Raw genomic sequence first — 10,141 nt, 5'->3', positions numbered from 1 at the left:
GACTGAAGCAGTGCCACGTGCCTACGCCACGTGGTTGCGTCGCCCGTTGGTCCCGTATTGTTGCGCCGTGCCAAACACATGGTCCCACGTTTTCATCCCACGGAACATATATATTTTCACAATTCTTCTATAAAACCATGTATATAGTGTCAAAATTGTTAGAAATAATGGATATTTTCCAAATTTTTTTCAGAGAATATAGCCGTTGAAGTTGATTGGTTTAATGAACTTGTGGCGTTGGCGCTCTGTTTAGTAGTAACTCTCACGCACAGGTCTCCGATACAATATTCCACTAATCGTCCAAAAACCTCATTATCGCATTGACTGACAAGCTTGACTTCCAAAAGTGACCTGCAGAAGTCATGACCATGGAAATTCCACCAGCGATTACCATCGGGAAAATGTTCATGCCTAGTGTAGTTCTCTAATTTCTTTTTTCAAAAACATCATATCGAATCTTTAGACATATGCATAATGCATTAAATATAGATTAAAAAAACTAATTACATAGTTAGGGGAGAAATTGCGAGACGAATCTTTTGAGTCTAATTAGTCCATAATTAGCCATAAGTGCTACAGTAACCCTCATGTACTAATGATAAATTAATTAGGCTCAAAAGATTCGTCTCGCAGTTTCCATGCGAGTTATGAAATTAGTTTTTTTATTTGTGTCCAAAAATCCCTTCCGACATCCGGTCAAACATCCGATGTGACATCTAAAATTTTTTTTTCGCGAACTGAACAGGCATGGAGAAAACGATAAGCAGTTTACTGATTCTTATAAATAAAGAGTGAATTGATGTTTGGCCACATTTCATTATGAAAGTTTTATTTTAGCCACCTTAAACTAATTATTTCGTTTTAGGCCAGATAATCTTGTCAAGATTAGAGCATCTAATTTTCTTTTCTATCTAATTTCCAAGTTCTCTTTTATGCCCAGCAAAAAACTGGATTTTACATTTGTCCTAATAAACTCTGTAAAGATAATTCACAGAGGAGTCCATGTTTATTGCGCTTTTCTTTTTCAGATTGTATTCTTTTCAACAAGCGCACACACCCCATGCATATTTGAGTTAATAACCTACATTTATATTGAAATCTCGCACATGTTATATTAGTAAATGCTTTGAACTCTGAGAAATGTTATAACTATAGCATCTCTGGAGGAGCCACGGTTAGAATTAATAGATGTGCTTTAACCTATTTGAAGATTAATTCTTTGAAAAATTACAAAAATCCACATTATAGGATGACATGCATGGAGATGTTTAGTACCATCTTGCCTATTTTAGAATAGAGACCTCAATATAAGGGTGAGTGCTCTCCTAAGCACTTGAGACGTGTGTGGTAGAGAGAACAAGAGTAACACACCCGCGCGGTCACCTTGCCTTGCCAGGCCAGACGACGTGCCTACATGACGCGTGGGGTTTCACCTAATTATGATTGCCAACCAATAGAAGTGCTCATTTGCTTAAGTACCAACTCCTAAACTTAACTTCAGGAGTTAGTTTTGGATTGGAGCTGAGTTGTGAAGCTATCTAAATACATTTTCATCTCTATAGTTTGTTGTGAGAACACTCTAGCTAACTCCATATTTTTTTTTGTGAAGTTTCTCACACTCTAGCCAACTCCATATTTTTCTGGTGAAGTTGAAACCGTTTGGTTGGCTCCAGCTTCACGAGATGGAGCTGGACCTAGAGTTGTCGTAAACGGGTCCAAAATTTCCAGGAAACACAACTAGAACTCTTTCGCAGCCTTATATATATGAGCCATGCAGTTACTTGGTATTTCAAATTTCCATATCCTGAGACCTCAGTAGGTAGTTGAATCCCTCGAAGCTGAGATGAAGATGATTTTCTTATCACCTGCAGCATACTCTCTGCTTGTACTAGTGCTGCTTCCGATGCCAACCGGCGGTGCTCTAGCGGAGCCGACGCTCGGCGGCTGCAACAACAGTTGCGGCAATTTGACATTCGCATATCCCTTCGGCATCGGGCATGGCTGCTTCCGCAACACCGATTTTGAGCTCATCTGCCTCCACGGTGACCGGACCCAGCCACCGAGCCTCTTTCTACACGGCGGCAGACTGCAGGTTGTCGACGACATCGTTGTCAACTCTTCGGACGACATCAATGTCCATAGTTTTGCCGTCGCCATGTCCGACACCATCTCCGTGGTGCCTGGCGTTGATGTTTACAATTATAACTGGACATCTCCTGGAGGAATCTTTCTTCTAACAGAAGCTATGGTGCAAATCGTCGGTTGCGACATGGATGTATACTACAATTACAATAACAAATCTGTTCCCCTTTGCATTATCACCTGCCCGAACAAAAAAATGACGAAGGCAGAGGCTATGATGAACTGCAACGGTACTGGATGTTGTAACATTTTGTTGGAAGATTATATCAGTTCCTTTGGCCTCCAATTTGTCCGTCACAACAAAACGGAATCTCACTCTAGCAATAGTTCCTTGTGGAATAGAATCCAATTTACTTTATACTTTGCCGATCTCGAATGGAGTATTCTTGATCAACCAACTTGCACCAGGGCCGTTGATAACCGGACAAGCTATGCCTGTGTCAGTAGGAATAGCTCATGCTTGGATTCAAATTCAACAGGCTTTGGATATCTGTGCAGCTGCGATTCTGGCTTCGCAGGAAATCCTTATATTCCGGAGGGCTGCTCTCGTGACAAAGGTAATTCAATTACCCCAAATTAGATATATAATTATATGCAGTTTATCAGCCCGGCGAAATGTCCTGGTGAGATATCTTTCATAAGTTTTACTGTAGGTATACAAAGAATTTAATACTTTTCTCTACATATTTGATTATGCATATATAATTCCTAACATCCCAGTTAGTATGTATGTATACTGGTCATGAATAAAGGACATTTTAGACAATATCTAGTTAACATTTAAAACTTTCACTATCAATGATTTTTATAAAATAGTTCAGAAACATAAAAATAGTATTAATTGTTATAATCTTAACACGTAGCTTAACTTATGCCAGTATAAAATTATCGCATAAGGCCATTCTCAACTCAATGACTAGGATGGTATGCATAGCATTAAATAAGCTGCCACCTAGAATAAAAAATGATGTGGCAAGTGAATAAATGAGGAAAGAGAAGGAAACCATGTCTTACATGAGACTTGGTTTCTACACAACATCCAAGACATCATGTGAGATAAGTAGTATTAAATTTAAGTATGAAATAGTGGTGTTTGCATTGAAATAGTAGTGTCTAGTACTAGTTTCTTGATGATGTAGAGTTTATGGAAATTATGTCTAGTGTTTTGGGTTGGGAATGGCCTAACAGACCTTAACAAAGGTGGAACATTGAATAGGTTTGACCAAATCATGTAGCTTTGGTCAACTCTAGATTTTACGTACCTCAATGTATTCAAGATGGTTCAATTATTTTTGTTGTTTGTTCAATTTATATCGTAGACAACAGATACCTCTATATTAATGAAAGAAATTTGATGGTTATAATTTTATCTTTCTCTTCATTTGGGTCGTAATTTCTAGAGTTTTCACTACTAGAATAGGAAATATTAACGACCAGTAAAAAAAACATTCTCGGTCGTTACATGTATTTGGTCAAGGTTTCAGTACCAAATTGATAGTTAAAGCGAGAACGACGACCAGAGCTTTTTTACGGTTGTTAATTTTTGTTTTTCTGCCGGCGTTAGAATTAGTTTCTGTTGATAATTAGTTTTTTTTGGAAAAAAATAAAGTCAGATACACCAACTATATAATGTATGAGTTATGTTATACAGAATAAAGAATTGCCACTAGATTGCAGTTATTGGTCTATTAACATATTTTTGTATGTGTGTGGTCATCAATTTGAATATACCTTTGTCACTAAAAAAATTATGACTACACAAATTGACCGTAATTAATCTAATAACTATGGAAAAATGTCACCGTCGTTGATAGAATCAGGATGGCATAATATGCGGTCGTTATTAAGAGTAACGATGGTTAAAAGATACGGTTGTTGATAAACTAACGATGGGAAATATTGTGTGGTCGACGCAGCCTTTAACCACTGACGACCACAATTGTTGTGGTGCTTAATGATCTTTAGTGACCACGTTATGACATTTAATGACCAAATTTACCGTCGTTAATACTCTTTTCCCTAGTGGTGTTTTATGATTAAATTGCTTAAAATTGTAACAAAACTACGTATTATATAAACTTTTGTAGCACAAAACCACATATTTATGTAGGAAGAAAATATATATACCTTTGACATGACGAAGTCAGGACGTCCGGCGTGTAGATGTCTGTCCGTACATCCGAACGTGCCTTCACTAAGTCGGATTCATCCGCTGCCAGAAATTCCACTCTGCAGTCACTGGACTGTCTGATCAACCAAACTGTTCATGTCCTAGCTAAGATGCCAGACCAACAGTGAGATCCACCAGACTGTTCATGCCCTAGAAGCCGGACCAACCACCGAAATACAGAAAAACTCTTGAAAGTATATCAACTTTATTTCATTAAGATGTGCTTACAAAATACACCCTAAACACACATCTCTGAACTCGCAATCTAAAATAGAAGATCTTAACTTTTGTCTGACAAAATTTTGATATACTCCTCTTCTATTCATACCCAAAACTTAGCTATGAATCCAACTAAAACTATAAAGCCCAATCACATAAGAAACCCCTCAAACTAGGGAAATAACATCCCTTTACAACATCAACCTTTCCAAACTTGGATTTCCACATTTGAGTCTGCTTCCCAAACGCACACAAATCCCTGTGTATGCCATATGAATACTTTTTAGTTCCATGTGTATTGTTTTCTAGTCTGAGCATTCCGCATAATGTCATTGGCTGTATGGATCCATCACAGGCTATACTCCCATGTCCTGAAGCAACACATACACATGGAAAACTAAGAAACCATATCTAAGTACAAGTTTGTATGAACTTAACTCACATCATCATAACCACAGTTTATAATACGGATATAAACAATCTAAAATGTCATAAACTTAAAGCAATCTAGAAAATCCATGAAAACAACACGAAATCGACTCACACATTGAGTCTGCTCTAGTCGGACCGTTGGGCCGCTCTAGTCGGACCATTGGGCTGGTCAGTCTGACTTCAACCACACCCGGTTCGACAACACTGTTCATGGTTCGTCCTACTCGTTCGGTATTACCAAGCCGGTCCTGCGGTCATACCCAGAGTGACTCCACCTTGCTTGATTTCAACACAAACAAAAATCTTTCACAATTATTCATTACATAGATTAAATCATCATGCGATCTCACAATTTCCCCCATGATGAACACATCACAAAATCTCCAAAATGCAAATTGATGTTTTTTAAAAATGAAAACAAATAAGTGCCAAAAGGCATAAACAGCCTCAAAAATTATGTTTAAAATGCGACAACAAGATAAACTCTCCCCTTTTGAAAAAAATAATTTATCCCTCATATTTGCAATAAAAGCACAACATCAATTGTTTTTTTAATCAAAACAATTTTCTCCCTTTCAAGAAACATGCATTTTGTATAATATCTCTCCATCGTCCACAGACATGATTTCATCAAGAATTTGAAAAGAGAGAATATAAACCAATAAAACACAAATGCCATAATTACAAGATTGCCACCTGTAGCCATCAATTTTTTAGTTCTGATTTTTTTTCCTTTGACAGCTTTGAAATATACCGAAAGCAATGTATGGTCATGTGTTGTATGAAAAGATAGATAAATTCATCAATTAGTTAACAAGCATGCACTGGAGTATAAACATGTCAAATTTATCATAAAGCTACACATAGATGCCATGGTATAGCCAACATGCGGAGGTTCCACCCTTTCAATGTTATCATGTTTGTCTTTTAACAATTTAGATTTTGTGATAACTTGTTTCCAATATCTGTAATTTTGCAACAATGTGGCTTAAATATATTGTGTTGTAAACTCAATGTCAAAAATTTTTGCCATACAACTACTTAGATTTTGTGAAATTTTCTCAAAATATATATAATTTTGTGAACTTTTATCGTTTTTCATTACTGTAAAAATTTACGTTTTTCCTACTCATCTAAGAGATTAAGCTAGGGTTTCTAGAAGTTCCTCTAATTAGTTAGAGATTTCGCAGTAGAGCAAATGCAATGATTCAAGACTTTGTGGAGGCATGTTAGTGATTTCAATGACATTTTCCCCATGTAAACAGGATATAATCCTTTTCAACAGAAAGCAGACTGTTCCCGATTGTGTGGGAACATCAGCGTTCCCTATCCATTTGGTCTCGAAGAGGGTTGTTTTGCAAGAAAACTATTCCATCTCAACTGCACAGACGCAAATTCTTCAACTCTGCGACTCGACAACTATAATCAGGTGACTGCCATACATGTTGAGGAAGGAGTTGTGCAGCTTAAACATGCCGGTAGTGGTAAAGATGATCGGGAGTTTATAGCGATAGATGGAGAACCACATCTATATGATGGCCCTTGGGAATACTCTATCTCAGTTGGATGGGCTGTTGCCAATCTAACATGCCCGGAAGCAAAACAGAATGCCTCTGGATATGCATGCATTAGTACTAATAGCAGTTGTGTTCCAATGAACTCTACTTCTGGTTATGTTGGCTATCGGTGCAACTGCACTGCCGGTTTCCATGGAAATCCTTATATCCAAAATGGATGCATAGGTAAAGAACATTAATTAGGTACCCATCGAATGGACTAGTTGTTCGTACATTCCTTCTCTGTTCTCACCCAACTGAGATTTGTTACAGATATCGATGAATGCCAAATACCAGGAATTTGCATGGGTGTTTGCTATAATTATATGGGAGGTTATCGATGCACAGAGTGTCCAGAAAAAACAGAATACGATGTTAGGAGAAATCAGTGCACTGCGGCATATTTTGGGCGCAACACTGTACTCATAGGTACGCAAATAATACTCTGCTTGACTCTTCTTTTGGACCCAATAAGCTACTGAGGTCAGCCAGAACAAAACATATTACAAATTTATTTCTTTTATGATTACAAGAAAGAGCAACATATGCACACACCACAACACACTAGCTACGAGTGCGCCCGGTTAGCACACGCTCTTTGAGATATTATTTTCCCAATTGTGCTTTCCCCAAACATATTATTTTCCTATAACTGTTCTAGAGACCTAAAAACTAAGATCGTTCTACATAATAAAAGAAGTCCATTACAAAGGAGGTAAAACGATACAACATAAATCTGATCTTTTTTTGGCAAGAAGAAATTGATCTTAGAACTTAAATATGATTAAAATAAACTAGTAGACTAGAGTTCATAGCGATATGAATATAATTGGTACATCATATATTTGATGAGTAAATTTGTAAACGTAGCAGCTCATTTTACAAAATTATCAGTATGTTGTAGCTTTAGTGAAGCATTTCAGAGAAGTGGAATAAACCTTATTATTTTATTAGAAAGCTACAACATTATACTCCCTCCATCCTATAATAAATTTATATTTGCCCTCCCATTATATTTGTCCTGAAGTAATTTTACTTTAAGCAATCATTGCATCCGAGTTTGTAAAAATGGGGTATAACATGGCAGTACATAAAGAAAGGCATAATTGTATTACAGTTTGATAAAGTGAGGGTATTATAGTCTTTTTGTTTTGTATAGGCGTGTGTGGGATGTGTAAAAGAAATTATTTTGGGATGAAGAGACTATGCTTGATAAATTTCAGCCCACCTGTCCTACAAATACTTATGCTATCGCAAATCGGGCAAATATTATACATGCATAAGGTATAGAGCTGTAGTTATTTTATAAAACCGTTTGATAATTGTTGAAATACCTTAGTTAAAGTTGTATGAAATCGATAATCTTTTGTAAATACTTACAATTTTCTGAAATTTACTCTTATATTCAAATTTGTTTAACATGTTATGCAATATCATTCTATTAGTTACTCCTCTTAACCTGTTAAATGGTACATTAAAGTCATTTATTTACCTACAATGACGTCTTAGCTAATAGGTACTATCGATCATTGGATCAAAAACCAATGAAAGATGGGAAAAACCAGTAGTGTGGTGGTGGAGTTGTGGGTTCATGATTCCACCCGTCAAGTTTTAAATCCTGGTGCCTATGAATATTATGCACATACATGTTAGCTTTCACGCAGGATTTTAGTGAAATTAGGGATGTGTGGTTGGGGGTGGGGGGGGGGTGTGAATGATGTGTGTGCATGTGCGTATGTGGTGTAACAGAAAAAAAAACCATTGGAAGATTCAAACAAATTATATACAATCGAAACATAAGGTCTCTGTGCTCTTCTCTGCAGGCTGCTCTGTCTCATTTGATCTCACAACCTTTGTTGTGGTGTTGCTAACTCCTAAACTTTTGCTTTAGATCTGAAGTAATTGACTGATGTTTCCATTCTGCAGGCACTTGTTCTTCTATTTTTGCTGTTCTTATCACTCTTCTTGTAATGCAAGTGATCATTCATAAACGAAGTATCAAAAGACAACTTCTTATAAGACAGAGGGATGAGTATTTTCAACAACATGGAGGCCAACTTCTGTCTGATATGATGAAAATCGACCGCAACCTTGAATTTAAATTGTATAGACAGGAAGACATTGTAATAGCAACAAATGATTTTGACAATAATCAAATCATTGGAGAAGGAGGATAGGGGACAGTTTACAAGGGATTTATAGGAAATATTCCTGTTGCAATAAAAAGATGCAAAGGGATGGATGAAAGCAGGAGAATGGAATTTGGACAGGAGCTGCTTATACTATGCCGTGTCAACCACGATCATGTAGTTAAGCTTCTTGGTTGCTGCCTACTGTTCGAAGTCCCTATTCTGGTTTATGAATTTGTCCCAAACAAGACGTTACATGACCTGTTACATGGTAAAGAAGGGGGATGTTACATAACACTTGCAACTCGTTTGAGGATAGCAGTTGAATCGTCCCAAGCACTTGGACACTTGCATTCGTTGGCACGTCCTATCCTTCATGGGGATGTGAAATCTGCCAACATTCTTCTAGGTGAAAATTTGATCGCCAAGGTCGCTGATTTTGGTTGCTCAATAATCGCACGAATGGACGAAGAAGCCCTCGTTGCAAAAGGCACAGTCGGGTACCTAGATCCTGAGTACCTGCAATCATGTAAGCTCACTGACAAGAGTGATGTTTATAGTTTTGGTGTTGTTCTTGTGGAGCTTTTAACGGGTAAGAAGCCGCGGTGCCTTGTGTCAATTTTTCAAGATGCTATGAAGGAGGGCATGGTTGACGAGCTCATAGATGAGGAGATCATCAATGAAGATGACTTGGAGGTGATCCACCAGGTTGCGGAGCTCACAAGCAGGTGTTTAGCTATGCCAGGTGATAAGCGGCCGGCGATGTCGCAAGTCGCCCAAGAGCTCCGTCGGTTGACAGAACTGGTCCGACAGCGTCCAGATGCGGCAGGCGATCTGATTGCCTTCCGTGAGGTGGCTAGAAGCTTTACGGGGACAATAGATAGCCCAGGTTACACCGGAAGCAGAATAACTGAGTATTTCACTCTTGGGATAACATCCTGATGACAATGTACCTTGTTGCTACTTCAGTTTCATGTTTATGGCCTGGATGTGCGTTGGTGAAATGGTGGATGTCAAATGCTGGGCAGAGATAGAGGTCAGGTACCCATTTATGCTTTTTGGTGGTTCAGCTGGTGTTTTTAACATTTGTTGCGTCTGTGGTCTTATCCCAATATTTGTATGCTGGAAATGCCATGAATGTTGATTTTTAAAATAGATTTGTTTAATTATTGAGTAGCTCCACTGTGGAGTGTGGAGACGTAGAAGGAGGCATTGCAAAGTAAAAATAAATTTAAAATATAACTTGTAATAGCACCGTCCAACACCTATTTAAACAACTATAAAATCACTATTTTAATGCCCTAAAACAAATTCTTTGCCCCTGAAAAAAAGAAAATTCAATATTTATCACTTAAAAAATTATTTCCTCTTATATGCTACTCGATTAAATTTCACATCTCTTACATGCCGTCACCGTCACCTGTTAGTTGCTGTTAATGACATTGTATTTGTGAGATCTTTTGTGAAATGTTATTTTCAATCATGCATCTTCT

The 10,141-nt window shown here is 37.6% G+C and overlaps 1 pseudogene; it reads left to right on the top strand.

Moving 5' to 3' along the window:
• The first annotated feature begins 1,828 nt into the window (after nucleotides 1-1,828).
• Nucleotides 1,829-9,590, top strand: LOC127771634 (wall-associated receptor kinase 4-like; annotated as a pseudogene).
• Nucleotides 9,591-10,141: the final 551 nt, after the last annotated feature.

The sequence above is a fragment of the Oryza glaberrima genome, chromosome 4 (assembly GCF_000147395.1).
Source record: "Oryza glaberrima chromosome 4, OglaRS2, whole genome shotgun sequence".
Classification (NCBI taxonomy): domain Eukaryota; kingdom Viridiplantae; phylum Streptophyta; class Magnoliopsida; order Poales; family Poaceae; genus Oryza; species Oryza glaberrima.
This window is presented reverse-complemented; position numbering and strand designations above follow the sequence as displayed.